Source organism: Vidua macroura, chromosome 18 (assembly GCF_024509145.1).
Source record: "Vidua macroura isolate BioBank_ID:100142 chromosome 18, ASM2450914v1, whole genome shotgun sequence".
NCBI lineage: Eukaryota > Metazoa > Chordata > Aves > Passeriformes > Viduidae > Vidua > Vidua macroura.
In genome coordinates this window covers 8,534,685-8,553,271 of record NC_071588.1, presented here as the reverse complement: position 1 = coordinate 8,553,271, position 18,587 = coordinate 8,534,685, and the positions used below count along the sequence as shown (strand labels likewise).

At 44.7% G+C, this 18,587-nt stretch overlaps 1 long non-coding RNA gene across 3 annotated transcripts in view; it reads left to right on the top strand.

Annotated features, from left to right (window-relative positions):
* Positions 1 to 18,587, top strand: part of LOC128816228 (uncharacterized) — a 92,394-nt gene that overhangs the window by 64,926 nt on the left and 8,881 nt on the right. For 2 of the 3 annotated variants that reach the window (XR_008439821.1, XR_008439820.1), the window contains exon 3: positions 18,241 to 18,402. This is a non-coding gene — a long non-coding RNA (uncharacterized LOC128816228). Of the gene's footprint in view, positions 1 to 3,157; positions 3,289 to 18,240; positions 18,403 to 18,587 lie in introns of all 3 variants that reach the window. The other variant, XR_008439822.1, reaches the window with a different exon arrangement.

Below are 18,587 nucleotides of genomic sequence, written 5' to 3'. Positions count from 1 at the left end.
CGTGCCTGCTGATGAACTCTATATATGCAGCTAGGACCTGCTTTCACGCATATGTCCCTTTCCATAATCCAATCTTCTCCACTGGAGGCTCTTCTCCAGGCAGCTCTGCTGCCATGGGATAAGAGGCAGTAGGTTGATTTACATAATCACATATGCAAATAAGCTAAATCATGGCCCTTTCATTCAGCTTTGGTTTTAAGGGGACTCTTACCATGGGTTGAGAGCAAAGAGGTTTGAAATGATGGTTTTCTTCTCTGGAGCTCTTGTGATACAGAGCACTCCCTCAGAACAGTTCTGCTGTTGCCAGTCCTATACAGCTCAATGGGTGTAAGTGATTAATAGTGCAAGCCCACCTGATAGCCCATCCCATGCAAATGCACCCCTACCCTCCAGGCCTACATCATCTGTTCCCTCTACTGGAAGTGTGGACTGCATCCTTATGCAGGAAATGAAAGAAACTCCATCTCCAAGGAACAAAGGGAATTCATCTTTTCATCTGGTGGAACACTTAAAAGATGTTAGGAGCAGCAACAGCCTCACACCTGTGGCATACCAGATGAGACACGTGGGGAGGTCATTTCAATGTGTGCCCTTAGAAAGGCTACAGAGAATAAATCAGAGCACGGCACTGTCTGTCAGCACTTGGAGTAAGGACTCCAAACATTCATGCTTCTACTTGATTCAGTTTTCCTGGGTCCTGGCATGCTGGCCAGCCTGGTGTGGGCTTCTGGAGAGCTCCAGGAAAGCTCCAGGAAGTGGTGTGAGCCATCCATGACAAACTCACTGATCAGTTCAGTGATCCTATTTCCAGCAGTGTCCCTTGTAGGGGTCCAAAGAGAATGAGGCAAATGAGGTACCTGGTAGGGGAGCACCTGTTCTGGACTTGTGAGGCTCAGACAGGTACCAGCAACATCACAGATTTGAGCCTGGCTGATGGGAGTGCTCTAAAGATCTAACAGTCGAGAGATGAAATGTTTAATCAAATTTCTTTAATCTTTAAAAAAAACACCTAAAATTAGAGAGCTATTAATCTCTCTTGCAACAGTAAGAGTAGAGGTAAATTGAATGTGTTAATTAAACATTGAATAAAAAATGATGACGTTTTGTCAATTTTAAGTGCTTTGCCTTTGGAATTCTACTGACTTTAAGAGAATGTGTAGCTTGCTGTGCTGTTCTGCCTGAGTGATCAACTCCTACTTGAACATACATAGAACTTTCCAATTTGTTTTTAAGCTTTAGATGAGAGAAAATATGGTCAGGTGCTCTAGCCAAATGCCACAGATTAAGGGAAAAGATCAAACCCAAGAGATACAGTAGCTGGGTGCTGTTGATTTTTGTCCATTACAAATTCTGATGGTAGGAAGCTTAACAGTGGACATTCAGAGGTAGGTATGGTTGTGTCTTTGGCTTTAGGCAATCTCCTCAGTGAGGGAAAATTATTTTTTATCTAAGTCTGTGAAGCAGCTTCATGATCCTGGAGTTCAGAGCTGCAGACTCCAGGCTGTTCTAGGGATGCAGTGAGCCATGTCATACCCTGCTACCCAGAAGCTGGCAAAGCTCTGTAAACAGCTACTGGCACATCCACTATGCCAAGGGCAGGCAGAGGGAATGAAAAAGATGCCAAATGGATTGCTTTGGTGGTGGTGCAAAGGAGGTTCCCTTTGACATCTAGTTAAGTCACCTCTGCAGTCTCTTTACCCCTGGAGCAACACAAAGTTGCCATAGATAGGATCAGAGTTGGCTCATTAGAGGTGTGTAAGCTGTCCCTGCCCTGCTCTGCCTGCTGTGCACACTCTGTTGTACCCAGCAGGCCTCTCAGTTCTCCTAAACCAGTGTCTACTGCCAAGTACCAACAGCATCACCTACACTAGCAGGACATCTCAGAAGAGCAAAGATAATTGTGGTTCTTCTAAGAATTAGCTAGCACTGAAGAGAAATACAGCTTCTCTGCATTTTTGAGAACTGTTGACACAGATAATGTCCATCTCTTGCAATTATAATGCTCACAGAGTAGTTGTGCAGAAGCTGAACACAGTGTTTCTGCTAGGAAACAGTGCTACTGTTAGAACCTGATCTGAGTTCATCCTCTGATGCCCAAGAGCTTGGTCCTTACTGCTGAGATGAGTTGTATTTGCAGAGCATTTTGCAGCACCAGTGCATACTGGGTAGAACTAATTAAGTCAGGCAGTGCTTTGCTCGAATTGGTGTATCACAGACAAGAAACTATTACAGTTTCTTCTTGACTCAGTGTGGATAAACTCAGGTGGTAGCTGGCACCTGAGGCAGGAAGATAGGGGATTAAGGGAGGACCCAGTGGCTTTTTTTCTTGAAAGGTGAGCTTTTGAAAGTTAAACTGAGTTTGCATGTCAGACAGAAACTGGGTGTGCCTGACACTGTGGTCTCATGGAGAGTCTGGGTCTGGAAGGCAGGGGCTGCAGCAGCTTTTGAAAGTGCTCATCCATGTAATTTGATTCTGTTTTGCTTCTACAGCCAGTAAAGAAGGATGTCTTTGCCATTTCTTGATCCTGATACTGACAATAGACCTGACCTGGACTGCAGGTGTTACCCAGCATCCAGTTTGTTAGTTCTGACTGAATCTCCTTTGGGTGGATGGGAGGAACACTGACCAGTTCTGCTTTTACATGCACAAGTATTTGCCATAGCAGAGAACCTTGCAAGTGTGTGTGTATTTATAGGGAGGCAGATGTAAACCACATTTGTCCCGTGTTTCTGGCAAAGAGAGAGCGTGAAATATTTGTGACCCGAGTCATTGGCTTTCCTGCCATTTGTATAAAAATTTCCAGATGTGATTGTTGATGCCTCACCTGGGACCAATTAAAGAAAGAAGGGATATCCAGAACCAACTGTGTTCATGTGGATACTTGACTTGTTTGTGTGTGCGTATGCGCATCTCTGTTGCATTGTGTGTATTTTAAAGTAAAGCAGAATTTCAGTTCAAAGAACTTGTGTTCTCTCCTAGGACCTTCCTTTTGTCTGTTATCCTTTCCTCTTCAGATTTTCTCTGTCCCACAAACCAGCATCAATTTGTATTTCTTAGGTACTTTCTCTCCTCATACTCATCCTCACAGAACCCTTTCTGTTCTACCTCCCACTAACTGCTTGTGGCTCACTCTGGTCACTGTGCTCTTCCATTCAGGCACAGCAAGTTCCCTGGAGGAGATTCCTGAATTCTATAAACGTCCAAGAAGCCAATGTGAAATCTCCAGTTACACAACAGCAACTAACCAAAACAGGCTCCAGCACAGCATTTGGACCACTCACCTCCAAGTGAGCTTTATTCTCTGGTCTGTCTCTCCTGCCCTCACTTTTCTCACCTATTACTTCAGTCTGTCAGTCTGCTGGGTCCATATTAATAGACTGTGCCTGGAGATTAAACTCCTGGCTCTCCTCCCTTCCAGGCTGTGTCCACAAAAACTGCCTCCCGATCACCTGTTTGGTCTTCATTTTCTTCACTCTATTAATGACTGGAAACTTCTCTGTATCTTATTTATTTTCTATTGAATTTCTCCGTATGTTTTTGTCCCACCCGGGAGTCCTGACTGAATGTATTTACCAGGCTGCCTCTCTGCCTTAGTCATACTCTGCTGGAAAGCAAGTCTGAAGCCATCCAATGTTCTTCCCTTCTTTTATTGTTGTTTTTGCAAGGAGAGTTCAAACAAACAAATACACCCTACCTACCTACCCCCAATATCTGGTGCTTTAGGAGCCTTAAACTCATGGCCTGAATGAGTACGTGGAAAGAAAGACAGGATGGTAGTCCAGCTAACTTGCAAAAACTAGGCACAGACCCAAAGGAACAGACTTTTTCTAATTTGAAGTATCCAAGCACAAAGTTTGTACTTCTATGCTTACCAGTCATCTCCTTTAGCCATGATCAAAAATCCATTTCTGTACTTCCCTCCATACCTGTTGGTGTCACCCACTTTGCTAGGTGGGCACAAGGCCTTCCCTGTGCAAGCATTTATTCTAAAAGGGAAAGAATGCAGAGTCCTGTCTGCAGCAGGATTCTTTGGACAAAAGGTCTGGAACGAGTTCTATGTAACTTCAAACCCAGTGTGGCAAGTATCAGGTCCAAAGTGAACTTTCTTCTGTCTCAATTTTTAGCACTAACCAAGTGGATTTGGATATGTTTATGTTTCTTTTCAACACAGAGGATAATTAACATACAATTGCCAATGCTAGTGTATGTCATTTGTTCATTAACAAATGTTTCCAAGATAGTTATGTTTTAGCTCTAGACTTTCAGCTAGGATTTTATTCCTCCAGCAACAGATTTTCATAGCTAGACTGAAATTGATAGTTTTAGTAGATGACATGTTAAAACAGGACTACAGCTCAAGAGTAGATTTATGTTTTCTGTGTTTGTTGGGAAGAGAGATACGCACATTCTATAGTCTTTCTAAAACAGTTATTTTTGTTTCCATGGACTATAGCAAAGGGAAATTATTTGGTGTATTGCTGTGCCCTGAAAAAGCCTCTAACAGTTAAAACTATTCTGCTTCATTTTTTAAAATAGAAAAGGGACAAACACGTTCAGAAAACAAGGACATGACTATCACTTGCTCTGTGAAGCTTTCAGATGTCTGTATGTATTTGAAGTGGCACTGTTTTGTTGCGAAGGTCTGGCTGGCATGGGTGTAAACCTCTCAGACTTTGCCCATCGGTGTACGCTGGCACCACCAGCCCTTGACAACCTTCTGCACTGTGGAAAGGTGCATTTTAATTCCATTGTGATACTTTGTCAGGTGCTGCAGCTGCCTAGTTTTGAGCCTTTCACTCTCCTTTTGTGGTGCAAGCAAGTAAGAAAATTAATGCAGTGATAGAATATTCCCCTATCTGCTCTTTCTCCTGCAGACATTCTGGCTACCCAGGGCTTTATGCCACACTACACCACGGAGTGAGCTACACAAAGCTAGTTCAGAGAGGAAGGATAAAGATAAACTGAAGCAGTAAGTTTAGCAATGCATCAGCCAGGTTAGCTCAGCTTCCTGCAGGTGCCAAAATTTCCCTGAGTTGGCTCTTTGATACTTGGCCTCTTTGTCTTTAACCCTAGGAAGACCAGAGTGGTGGTTTTCACCCTTCCATGTGCTATGAGACTCTCAAAGGAGAGGGTGGGACAACAGTGCCCAAAGGGCAAATGTGGAAGGAATGAGGCTGGGTTGCTGGGAGCCAGGGGGATGGGACACCGATGGCTCTGGGAGAATGCTGTGATGGCCCCAGGGCAGTGAAGGAAGACTGGGGCTAGAGAGAAGCTGTGTAAAACTGATCAAATGGAAGATAGAAGTGCATGAAGAAGATTCATGACTATATTAGAGCAGGGGAGTGGAGTGCTAATATACTGGTGGCATGATCAGGTATCTGGCAGCGTTTCTTTGCTGTGAGGCCAAGCTGAATATTCTGCTGCATAAATGATTCCTCGCTTTGCGGGGGAATTTCTGCCAAGTCCCTTCCTCTTCTGGCTCCCAGGTCTGGGTGTCTTGCTCAAGTCTTGGGGCTTCCAACCAGTTTCCTGGCCACTGCAGACAAAGGTGGTGCCAATACTTCTAAAAACAGCCTCTACTCTCTCCTCCTCCTCTTCGCTTTGGTGAATTCCTGCCTCCTCCCTTTCAAGCAATGCTTATTCAGCTTTCTGTGCTAGACTCTCACCCACTCTGCAGCATTCTGAGTCCTGACCTGAGGAGTGGAGTAGATAATGCAGGAGGGACAATTTTAGGAAATATTCAGCCTTCCCTGCTATTATGAGACAGGTCTGGCTGCTTTGAACTGCTTTCTACCTTCAGCAGTTACTTGATTGTCCCAGCAATGCTTAAATGCATTATTATAAAGCTTTGTGTTTTGGTTTTTTTTTTTTTTCTCCTATCTGAAGGAACACTTGTATTGTTGAGGATCTGGCCCAGTTCTTGTATACTTTAATCAACACTCAACAGCGCTTTAAACTATGAGGGCTGGGGGGGCAAAGCCTCCTCCAGGTCCACGAGGGCAGTTATGGAGGCTCTAAGGAAAAGGGAACCTCAGTTGTGGCTGCAATCAGGGAATGCTTGTGCCCCACTACAGCAGGGTCGGGGCTGCCTTTCCCCACACGTGAGCAGATCCACTCCACCAGTGCAGCGAAGGTCCAGGCCGCTGGTGCGAGGGCGCTCACCTCACCCTCCCGGGGGCCGCTGGGGCTGTGGGGTGGTGCCTGCCCGACCGGAGGGGGTGATGGCCGGCAGGGATGGGGCCGTGGGCTGGCCTGAGCTCTTCAAGCAAGGAAGCGCCCTGTGCGTCGGGGGGAGATCTGTGGGTGAGGAGCAGAGGAAGGGGCTGCCTAAGGCAAGTGTCCGTCCGTGTTGTCTTGTGTGTCAGACTTGATTAGATTTGGCTGGGGCAAGGCCTCCACGCTGCGAGGGGTGGGGTCTGGCCGGAGGGGCAGAGCCAGATCCTCCTTTTATGTGCAGCTGAAAAGTGTTCTTTGTTGTGGGGTTGGCTGTCTTTGTCCCTTTCTGGAAGCAGTGCCCCTTTCTCCGGGCTTCAGCCCCGGAGAGAAGTGAGCAACCCAGTCCTTTTGTGTCAAATCTAAGCTATGCCTTGTGCCAGTGCTTGGGTGTTGCACTGCCCCCCCTCCCCCAGGGATCGAGAGAAGCATTTTTCCTGCTCGTTTGGAGTTGTTAATTTGAACTGCATTCGGCAAGGATCCAGCAAGGTGTTAAGCTACTTTAAATCGGGACTTCCCCCCCACGTCCCTCCCCTGTTTCTTCAGCCCTTTGTGAAAGGTTTAGAAGAACAACTGGAAACAGAAACTCAAATAAAATCTGCTCTTCCAGGCCTTTCTGCAGACATGTCCCCCACAGACTGAATGATCTGCACTCAGCAATTTCCCATAGGGAAATTAAGGCTTTATTATTATAGTATTAATTTTGAGGAACATAACAGACTGGGAGTAAGCAGCCCTTAGTTGACTTTATGAACCCCTGATGTCAGGGTCTGATAATTGTCCACCCCCTACAAACTGCATACTCAAATCTTCCTGTATTGGAGAGCTGCAAGATGTATACCCCACAAACCAGAGAGCTCAGTGGGTGTGAAGGCAAAAGGTGGGTGTTCCAGAGAGCAATTTTCAGACCATGGATCCCAGGTCTATATCTCTGCCATGGGACAGACCTGGACTGAACGTGCAGCTCTGTCCCAGGACAGTGCGCTGGCAGTGCTGCATCGCCTCCCCGTCCTGAAGGCTTCACTTGTCCAGCTGTCTGTTTGCCACCTTCTTGCCCATTGCATCTGCAACATATTGATCCCTATGCCATGCTCTTCAAAGGATTCTCATGCATCATTTTAGCTTGTCCAAGGCCAGGTGACAGGACAAAGAAACAATTTTCAGATGACAGCTGGGTTTATATTTACTGTGTTCATTTATTGTTTTGATTAAAATAACTATAAGAGTACAGTAGCTAGAGGGTTGGCTATCTTTCTCTTAATATGACCCATCCCTGTGTTGCCTTTGGCAATATGAGAATGATGACTGATCTACAGATGCCTCCTCTGCAGACTAATGCTGTCATTGCCCTAGGCATGCATAAAGGTTTGGCACTGCAGGGGTTAAATAGCTCGAGAAGGGTGGAGGATTCTTCAGCCAAACCCAAACTGATTGCACCTGGTTTGCTCAACCTGTGTGTAAATGACACCGTGGTCTTCCCACCCCCACCCCAGCAAATGCCACAGGGGCTGCCAAGGTCTACGTGCAGGTAGGGCTGTGCGAGCAGGTGTGGGGCCTGCAGCGCTGGGAGGCTCCTGGCCCTGCCGCAGGAGCAGCCCGGCCGTGCCAGTCACACGCACGCGGCAGCCTTGGAAACTGCAATCAACCTCAGCCACTTGAAATTTGTAGCCTCCTGTTAAACATAGATGTCAGCTACTGACAGACCTTAGCACGGTCTGTCCTCTAGAGTGGGGAAAGTGCAGATTGTGGTAAGCATTTGTCTGGCGACCTGCTCAGTCCATGGGAGCTCTGACTGCTCTGCCTTTGTGCTCTGAGTGTGGCTCTGAGTTCCCAAGGCTGGGCAAGGCCCACTCCTGTCTTTGCTCAGCTGTGCCTCTGGGACAGCGCTGGCCGAATGTACAGAGAATTGAAAGCAAGGTGATTGCTCGCACACGTGAACATTGCTTAGCTGTCCTCAGGGAAGTAAAGAAGGGTTTAGGTCCCTATACTTGGGATTTGGAATTTAGTCTTTGGGAATTTAGAGGAATTTAGAGTCTTAGGGAATTGCTAATGAGGAAATTAATTTCTTATAGGTAACTAGTCTGGAAGTGTGTTCAGGGAAATTATGCTTCTTTAATTGTGAATGCCCTGTGCAGCAGTGAAAATGATTACTATCATGCAGTAGAGGGGCTGAAATTATTCACATTTATTCTCTCTTCCCCCCACCCTGACTCCAGGTGGAGCCAGTCCTTCCTTTTCCAGTTCATGCTTATAAAGACAATTGTCACTGGGTCATCCTGCTCTGCAGAGCCCATGCTTTTTTATGTGTCAACCAAGATATCATTTATTTCTTGCTCTGGTCCACTGTTTAGACCAAGCATATATCTCTGTGTGTAAACAAGACTGTTCCGCTGAATGTAAAGTTCTGCTCACCTCTAGTGGAGGGAGTTTGGCCCAGAGCTCCCAAAGGCTGACCTGCATATGCGTTTTCTTTGGCATTGTATAAAGACTCTGAGGTGAGTGGTAAGGGCTGGGGAGATTCCATGTTGTGGCCCAGCTGGCGTGTGCAGCCACAAATAACAATTAATTGGTTCTTTAAGAAGTCTTGCAAACTCTTTTTTTTTTGTCTGTCTTAAGCTCCTTTTAATTAACTTCAGTCATGTCCCAACACATCATCTTGGCTGAATCATAGACCTCACTGTGCCAGTTTTTTGCATTCCTGAAATACACAGGCCGCCAATGTTGCGAATGCAGCTTGGAGGCAGCGGCTCAGAGGAAGTCGGGCAGCTCTCCTGGAACTCTGAAATTTTCAGGAACTGTTGTGACATCGAGAGACAAAGCAGACCAGCCTCTGCTTCAAACTCCTGTGCTGCCCAATTCCCAGCAGTGCTGCTGGCTTGCACTTTACCCGCTGACTCAAGGAGCAGGCACCTGTGTACAAGCAGCTTTGTTCCTTCAGAAAGCCCCTTATTCGGGTTACAGTGCTTGGGGCATAGAGCCTTTTTTCCCCATTCAAGAGCTTGTTTCTTTGTCACACTTCTTATTGCAAAGGGTCAGCTTTCAAGATTGTAGGGCATGTTAACAAGATACTCAGGCATACTTAGTCACCAAACAAAGTCTGTGTGGCAGCAGGACAAACTTTTGTGTCTCTTCACTGGAAAGCTTCGGGCCTGGTCCAAGGACCACTTCCTTCTTTCGAGAAATTTGGGGTTCAGGAATGTCTATTGTGTTATAACCTGTCTGTGCTCTCACCAGTGCTGGTAGAAATAATGCCATGTTTCCACTGACTCAAAGCTGTACCAGTAGCTTTTGTCCCTTGATCTGTTTGAAGCTGGGGGCTTCTGCATTTGATAACTCAGACTCAATCTTAGCACTCTGCTTAACAGTATGTTTAATTAAATGAAAATAAGGGAGGTCTTATTGTGGTCTCTTGGTACATGTTTAATGAGTGTAGTTTTGATCATGGAGTTGTCCAACTAGGGCAAAAAAAAAGAGTGTTAACATTCAGTGATTAACAGCAACTTTTAAAGAAAGGGGGTGCAGCATTGCAGTGGTGAGGATCTTTATCCATTTGAATAATGTATACTACTGTATTCTTCATTCCAAAGCATTTCTTGAACCAAGTTTGGAAGCAGTCTCCAAATAAAATTATCATATTTTAAAAAAGGGGAATTTATTCAGGATACTTCTGTGATCTGTGCTGAGGAATAAAGAATTACAATTTACCTTCTGCCCTAATGAGATAGGAGACAAGGCATTATGATAGCAGCTTCAGGTGGTGTGCCCCAGGCTGCAGGTGAGGAGCCATTAGTTGCCAGAAAACTTTTCCAGCAATTCTTCTATTTCCATAGGAGCTCCAGGAATGACTGCTCAAAGATTGTTGCTGTGTTGCACGCTGGACTGTTTTGGTGGCAAATTTTTAAAGGTGTAAGGGAAAACACATATGATAGCTGAGAAAAAGCAAAGAGGAAAAAGTGCCTCAGTCTTCTGGGAAAAGCATAGGAAAACCACAAAAGATAATTTCCAGCAAGCATCAGGTTGGAGCATGGGAGCAACATCTGGATTGCTGAGGGCTCTACAGAAGCACTAAAGACACAGGCACATTGCAAATGGATAAAAAGCAGGAGCAGCATTCAATAATGAGCAAGAAAGTAAAACAAAACTGAAAATGCTGAAGAATGCCTCATCAGTTCGGTGGAACTCAAGCTAATTTCCTCTGCATCTGGTGCATGATGTGTCACTGTGTGTACAAACTCTGACCCAGCTGCACCAGCTTTAAGGTGATGTAGAAGTTGCTTCTGTTGAAAAGAAAACTTGTTAGAAGTCAAATAGCAAAACGCACTGACAGCAAAAAAGAGAGAGAGAACTCAGTGAGCTGTTAGGGGGGTCACTCAATTTTGTTGCCAGTTCAGAAATTAAGAGTCTGCTGAGACACAAAGGATTTGGGTCTTTTCAGTTGCAGCCTTAAGGAAAGACCAGGTATGCTACAGTGGGTAAGTTCAGGAATATATTTCCTCTGACGTACTTTCGAACTAACAACTTGTTTTTGTGACGTTAGTCACTGCTTCCCAGGGAGAACATTGCCATGGATCTGGATGCTACCAGACCTGAGGGAATGTTCCCTCCAGGCACACAGAAAATTGCAACCCTAGAATGGGTTGGACCCCAAAAGAGATGCATTTTAGAAAGCTGCCATACCAAAAGCACATGACTTTAACAAGAGGGTTATAAAAAACTCCTGTCATGGATGTTACAGTAGTATTTTTCCTGAAATTCTTCCTCTCGTGAATAGTAAACACTGGTTTCTAAAGCACTTACTGGGCACCTGTCCCACAAGAAGTGCTGGAACAGCAAAATGGAAGTGTTGTCAGAGAGAGAGGGCTGGACTTGGCCTTGAGCCACTGACAGCCTGTTTAATTCACTCGGTGAGGTGCAGGAGGAGAAAAGGAAAACTGAGTCACTGGTTGTTAGAAATTATGAAAACAACTACAAGGACCTGCTCACAAAGATCCATTGATAGGTAATGTGCCTTTTCTCTGTGAAGGGGCAAGGGTACAGATCATCACCAAGTGTCATTTGTTTGGGTTTTTTTGGGTTTTTTTAAAATATATTCACATATTTTCAGCTATGATTTTCTTCGAACTAAAACCACTTAACCCTAGGAAAACTATGAATCAAGTGTTGTTTATCCTGAGGATCTGGTATCATACATGTGTTTATAACCAAAAATATGTTCATTTTTGGAAGTGAAGGAGTTAAAAACTCTCTTTCATACTAGGTGAAGAAGTGAAGAACCCATGCCACTCACTGATCCAGGAAGATAAAAAGATCCGTGTACTAAAGTTTGGGATTGCATAATGCAAAAAGTAACCAGTGGTAGGGGTAAAAAAGAAAGCAGATCGCTCTCAGAACAGTGTGTGCTGACCAGCCAGCAGCTGCCTTTGGAGAGCTGACTGGGCAGCTACAGGCTTGCTGACTTCTTCCAGCATGGCTCTTCCATAGAATAGTTACTGGCTCTGCTTCCTTGGGTTCCCCATGGCCTCCACAGGGATCCCCTATGTGTGCATGATGTGACTCACAGTACAGAAAAGGCTGCAAAGCTCTGCTTCCCTGTGTTTTTCTGTCTGCTTCCACCTGGGACGGGTTCTCAGATATTCTGCATGGTTGTGTACCAGGCAGTTTCAGCCTATGTTTCCATTTCCAAGAGACTTCAAAAGAGGAAGATACTCCCATTAATGTTTTGCATGATAACAAGTTAGGCAAGCATCACTTTTGGATGCAGTTGATGGAAGACTGGTTACTGCCACTGCCAAGTGGGAGTCTAAGTTGAGACTATTAAATGATGTCTGTTGTATTAAATGCTTTGTTATATTTCCGGCTTGGAAAATTATGCATGTGTCAGACAGAGCTTTCTGTTCTGGCATTAAAGCAATCTTGGCACCTGGTGGAAACTGTTTACTTTAAAAGCTTAATTTTAAATATAGTTTTGGAACACACTTGGAAATGTCTGCAAATCAACAGTACCAGACAGGAGACTAAAGCACCGCTTCCTTAATTCTTGTGTCCTTTGAAATACCTTAATCTGCTTTGCTTTGTGTGAGCTGCTTCTGGTTTGTGCGTGATTTATTCACACATTGTTTCTTCCTGAATTGGACAGTAGTAGGTGAAAGACAGGTAGGAGCCAACAGCACAAAAGAACATAATGCACAGCACCATTTAAAGTCTTTTTAGTATTATTTAACCCTTTTTTGTGATATATGACTGATGCAAGGAGAACATGTTCCACCTTGCCGAGCAGTCAACAGAGACAGCCTGTGTTAGGATCCTGAAGGGCACTCTCCAGTCTGCTGCAAAGCCAGTGGACATGCCAACATGCAGTGCCATTAATTTCCAGCTAGCAGAAAAGCTCCTTAGAGTGCCAAGCATGACGCCAGAATACAACACACTTCATTCATCAAAGCCATAAGTAAAAAATTCTGTGTTTTTGGTTTTAGAAGTAACTTTTGTACATTTATGACTTTTTCCACATTAAATATCATTTATGGTTTGGAAATTGTTCAGGCAAGAGGCATGTGGTTTCTGCTCCTGAATATCAGCAGCAGTTTTGCTAGGTTCAGTCTCTCTATTTTTTGTTGACATTTTTTTGGCTTTTCGTTTATCTTTTGGGTGGACCTTTTCGGAGCAAACTGCCTCAAGGCGAACCCATATCCTTCTTTCTAAATGAAGACTAAGTGATCTGTGTAAGCTGAAGAAGATTACTTTGGTATAGAGAATTTGGGTTCAGAGCCATACTTTTTCAAAGTATCTGGTGAAGAAATTCTTTTTCTGGGATGTTCCCTCATCAGAGCAGTTGCTGGAACAAATTGAGAAGAAGGAATTTTACACCTGCACTTTGAGACATAAGTTGATAGGTTTTTCCACAGGCAATGTGAGAAGTTATGGAGTAGCTGTTAAATTTTCAGTTAATTCTATTTGCGCTGAATGAATGGTAAAGGGCTAACTCAAGATCTTGGTTTGTGATCTAAGAAATTTGTAAATTACAAATTGTACAGAGCTTTCAAGACCCTCCTTTTTCAAGCCTTTCTATGCATAACTGCCACATTTCAAGGTAGAGTGGATGAAATTACATAAATATGTTCTCTGTGTGCATCAAAGCAGAGGTGACTGCATGGATTGGATGTGCTTGTGTTCCTGCAACAATTTGGATTCTAGTGCTAATTCTTTCTTTAGCTGGCCAAGAAGGACAGAATTTAGAAACAAATGCTGGTTTTTGCCTTTCTGTAGTCAAAGCTCTGTCCAAAAGAACAACGTGTAAATGCTCTGTGGGGGTCCAGTTCTGCTCCTTGCTGAGTCCAGTTACTCCACTGAGTCATGGCAAACAAATGCTGTGGGGTGTCTGGATGCAGTGACACATACTACAGTGCACAAACTCCCAGAGCTGCTGCAAGCTATAAATCGATGCCTTTGTGATTCTGGGGTTTATAAGGATCTAAAAATTGCCCTGCTGGGCCACACCACTGGGCTGCTTCCATCCAGCCACAGGTTTTGTCTCTAGAAGGGGTGGCAGAAGATGCTATTTAGAGGCAGCTTTCAAACCTGGCCCCTGTCTGGGCTACACTCACACTTCTCAGGTGCTGACTCGTGTCTGTCAAGAGAAGCTCCTGTTGTCCTCTTCACAGAATCTCTGCTCTGGAGCTTTGTGTTCCAATTGCCCCTGAGGATTAGAGACCACCTTTGTGCCATCACATGGGATAGCAGTCAGAGGGACTCCCTGCTGTCTTTCCTGAGGTGTACTACCAAGAAAAAGGGCCCTGAATAGAGGTCTTATTTTATTTCCCTCCTCCCGCCTGAATGAGGAATGAGACAGACCCTATGATACATTAGGGGAGTTTTCTTCATTCTTTGGCCCTTTGCATCTTGGCCCAGTGACTTCTAGTACTGAGTGCCTCTGTGTCTATTCTGGTGCAGTGATCTCTGAGGCTGAAGTTTGTGAAAACTCCCTCTAGCCCATGTAAAGTTGTCTGAAGTATACAGCAAATGATGCCTAGAACCTCTGGAATCTGGGATAGAAGCCTGCTTGGAGGGAAAGAATGTTGCAGCTATATTTAAAAAAATTGCTTCCTCTTTAGTGTTTGCCTGTATTCTTCCATTACCTGACCATTGGTATCCATCTATCTGGTTTGGGCAAAGAGCAGTGCTAAATTTCAAGGAGAGAAAACACATTTTTTAACAAATTCTTCGGTTTGTTTTCCTCACTTGCCTGAACTTTTTGCATGCGCCTACTTTGTATGCCAGCTGCTTCTGCAAGTCTAATATGCCTCTGTTTCTAAACCTAGCTTCTCCTTCCTGGTGCCCTGGGCTAGGGGCTTGGAGCATTTCTCTCTGGCCTCCCATAGCAGAACAGCCTGTAACAGCGGGGTTTCATTCCTGTCCTCCCAGGTCAGGACCACAAGCCTACGCGTGGTGGTGCAAGCTCTCCTAGCTCAGTCTCCAGCTTGATTTGTGATGGTTTCCCAATAATGGGAAGAGATTATGAAATCAAAGAAAGGTGCACAGATGGAGAAAGATATCTCAAGGCTGCCAGGGCAGCTGTTTGAGATCTCTGAATCAGATGGAGACAGAACTCCACCACCCTCAGCTTCCCCACCCTCAACCAGGACATCTCCCTTGTGCAAAGCAAAACCAGCCCCACCCCAGCCATGCCATTTTAGCTAATGGCCTAGTTAATAAATGGCAAATTCCAAGGGTAATCCTGTCAAAGCCTTCCTGACATCCTCAATTGATAATATTAACCACAAAGTGCTCCCCTGTTCATCTGATTAATACCAGAAGAATTCTACATGATTAGATTATTACTGAAGAGAAATGTAGGAAAGATAAATATTCCAGGGGAAAAATGAGGCTTTAGACAAGGGGGAAGTCCAGAGCATCCATGGTTTGTAAAGCTTTTCACCTTGTGGGGAGAGAGAGGTTTGTGATTATCTTCTGCTCCCCAACAATCTTTGCAAAGGATGCATGTCCCAGCCCTGCTTTGCCTGTAGCTCATTCGTATCATGTTGAGGTGAGCAGTGTAAGCCAGGCAAGTGCCTACATCTTTGAAGGGCTGCAGACTTTAAATGTAAAGGCATAATGGCAGAGACCCACATAATTGTTCCCTTGAAAAGTCTGGCAAGGTCAAATTAGTGCAATTTTGGGCTCTTGGCACAGAACTGAGAGTGGAGGGAGGAGCAGAAGGGGTTTTTTTCCATCTTGTTCCACCATAGTCCTTCCCCAGAAAAGCTGGCAGAGTAGTTTGGAGGCTGGGTAAGAAATACAGTATTTTGGGAAAGATGCTGGGCTGCTGCCCTCTTACCCTTTCCCACTCTGTCCAGAACTCTGGTTCATAGTTATCTTCTGTTGAGATGTGAGTTAGTCATATTTCTACATGCCTGCAGATTCAGACAGGCATCACAAGATTCCTTACACATGGGCTTTTAAGTATTTATCATCCTATAGGCTTCTAGAAATGGTGGGGGGAGGGAGCGTCTTTTTAAGTGGATGTCAAAATTGTGATACAGAAAATGAGTAGAGTAATTCTTCATCCCTCTTTTCTGATGCTGCCTTTGATAGCTCGGCTGCCTGCATCCTTGCTTCTTTGTTACTGGGAAGTACAACAAGGTTTGATCATAGATATGATCAGAACAGGAGCAGATACTTGGACACACCTGAGTGGTTGTTTGCTGTGTGTTTCCCTGACAGCTCTCTAAAACTGGAATCTGCTTTGCTGATCAGAGCAGGCATTAATGGGAAAAAGACATGGGGAGGAGATAAAAGACAAAAAGGTTTTTGGAGTTGGATATGATTAGCTGATGTGTATAAATAGTTGATGGAGGGAATAAAGAGGACAGAGACAAACTCTTAGTGATTTCTGCTATAAGGGTGTTTGAACATAGGACCTGGTTGCCGGAGAGGCTGTGGAGTCTCCATCCTCAGAGATAATCCAAAGTCCAACTGGACTGTTCTCAACATGCTGTAGTTGAGTCTGTCATGAGCAAGGGGGATGGACTAGATGGTCTCCAGAACTGCTTCCAGTCTCAGCAATTCTGTGGTCCTGTAAGCACACTTGCAAAATACATGTCAGAGGGTAGTTGGGATAAGCTGACTTGGAAGGTGAAGCTAGCTTTGGAAGTTCTCACCGATCCCTGGAAATACCATAGTTGAAAGCAGCTTTCCATATTTTGGGGTTTTTTTCCAGGCCATGTGAAACATACCCTGCAGACTAATTGATACTCTCATCTGGGGAGAGGGGTGAACTGTAGTACTGCAGCAAAGTCTCTGGAGAGAAGAAATTTTTAAGCCGCCTCAGTTATTTCAGACAATTTTGCATGTAGCTACACTTCAGCCCCTGCCCTAAAATATGGGGCTGTGCCATTCTCTCTCACATAACAAGCTTGGCATTTGCCTGAAGATATGAGAAGAGCATCTAGGAGGTTTAGAAGGGGAGAACTGAGAGAGCCCGAGGCTCTTAAACAAGAAGAACGAAGGAGAAATGTGATAACATCATGAAGTAAAGGGCTGGAGAGACAATACAGATAATACAAGGAGAATGGGTATCATTTATTCTCCATGTCCAGGGCATATAGGACAAAATGTTGAGATTTTTAACTACAGCAAGGCTTTTGGAAAAGAAAACCTTTATAGCAGTAAAAAATAATAAGGAATAAAGTGTAAAGATGACTGTGGGGGTCTATGAAGGAAATATTTAAAACACAGTATAAAAATTTCAGTCAAGGATGGCAGACTGAGCTGACCTGCCTTGGGGCAAGCAGATGGATAGACCAGAAAGTCTCTCTGTCCTCAGCTTCTGTGACTCTCTAAACAGTGGGACTTCATATGTAGCAGAGAGCTTGCCTGCAGGAAGAGGTTAGTTGTAATGTCCCCCACTCTAGTTTCTAAGTCTTAAAATGCAAGAGAAATTCATTTACCTTGTGGTTTTGTGACCCTTTGACTGTCTTAGAAGGTAAGATGCACCATCTTCTGTGGCTTTTCACATCTGATGATGTCACCAAGTTCAGAGTTAGTCCTGGGTCCAGCCCTGCCCTTTGCAGGGAAGCTCAGTACCAGTATTGGCCTTTTTGTTGTTATTCTATTCATGGTTGATCTTCTCCCTTGTCAATAGCCTGTCTAAAAGACCTGTGCCCTGCAATCATATAACTTCGTGCCAACATCAACATGTGTAAAAATGTCATTGCATTCTACAGTGACTCCTAACATGGAGCAATTCCTTAGGAGAGGGGGTGTGGTGGAAAGGCAGGCAATCTCCCTGGAGTGAGAGAGGCAACCGCTGCTTGTTAACTGATCTTGTGGAAGGAGGGGAAATAAGCTGATAAAAATAATAAAAAGTCATAATGCAGAATAATTTGGGCATCAATTCCTGTATAGGAAACCTTTCTAATCCACTGAAAGACTTTAAATCCTGATCCAACACATCCATAGGAAATTCCCCACCAAATATGTCTTATTCCCTTCCTACTTGCACCCTCCCACACCCTGTCCCAGACCACAGATAACATTTTTAGGCATGCTCTGAGTAAGCAAGAGGGAAGAGATCCCACTGGTAAAGCAGGCAGCTGGGGAGATGAAGTTTCTTGCTTTAAAACATCTTCTCCAGAACCTTTCTGGCTTCAAAATCAGCTTTGGGAATTCACTAGCAGCTGAAGAGGGATTTTTAGGCTTTCACTGAGTTCTAAGTTGTGAAACCAAAATCCCTGAGGAAAAGAAGTTTGCAAGTCTCCCTCAGCCTCCAGGTCATAGCACCTTTTCAGCCCATCTCATTTGCTCCTTCAGAAGAAGGCACTGGCCTCAGCAGTCTCCTGCTTTCTGCAGCCTGTGCTTTAGAAGCGCCTTCTCAAGTGTGGGTGAGCCTCACACTGCCCTGGAGAGCCAAACCCTGTAACGTGCTGAGAGAGCAGACTCTCTGCTCCTGGCATTTCTTTATATTCCAGCCCACAGCCATTCCCTTTCTGAGAAACCTAACCACTCTGTGTCCTTTGTTCCCTCCCTCTCAGCTCCCTGGACACATCTATTGCCATGAGATGTCTCAGCCAAGGATTTGGAGCCAAGATATGGAGGAAATGCTTTAACCAGATGTGTGCCCATGCCTGTGACACTGTACTTTCAGATGCTGGTATTTAAAAAGATTGCCATCTCCCCTGCCTCGCAGCAGCAAGGTGAGTAATGGGTGGGACAGCAGCCTATCCAGAAAAACACCTCTTTTTCAAATGGAAGCAGAGGAGGTTATAATTCCACTGCAAACATTTGCTCCAGGCTGAAAACTTGGCAAACAAAAGCTTAGCTTAGGAGTGATTTAAAAGGAAACAACAAAAAAGCATTAAATAAATCTGGGCAGTCATTT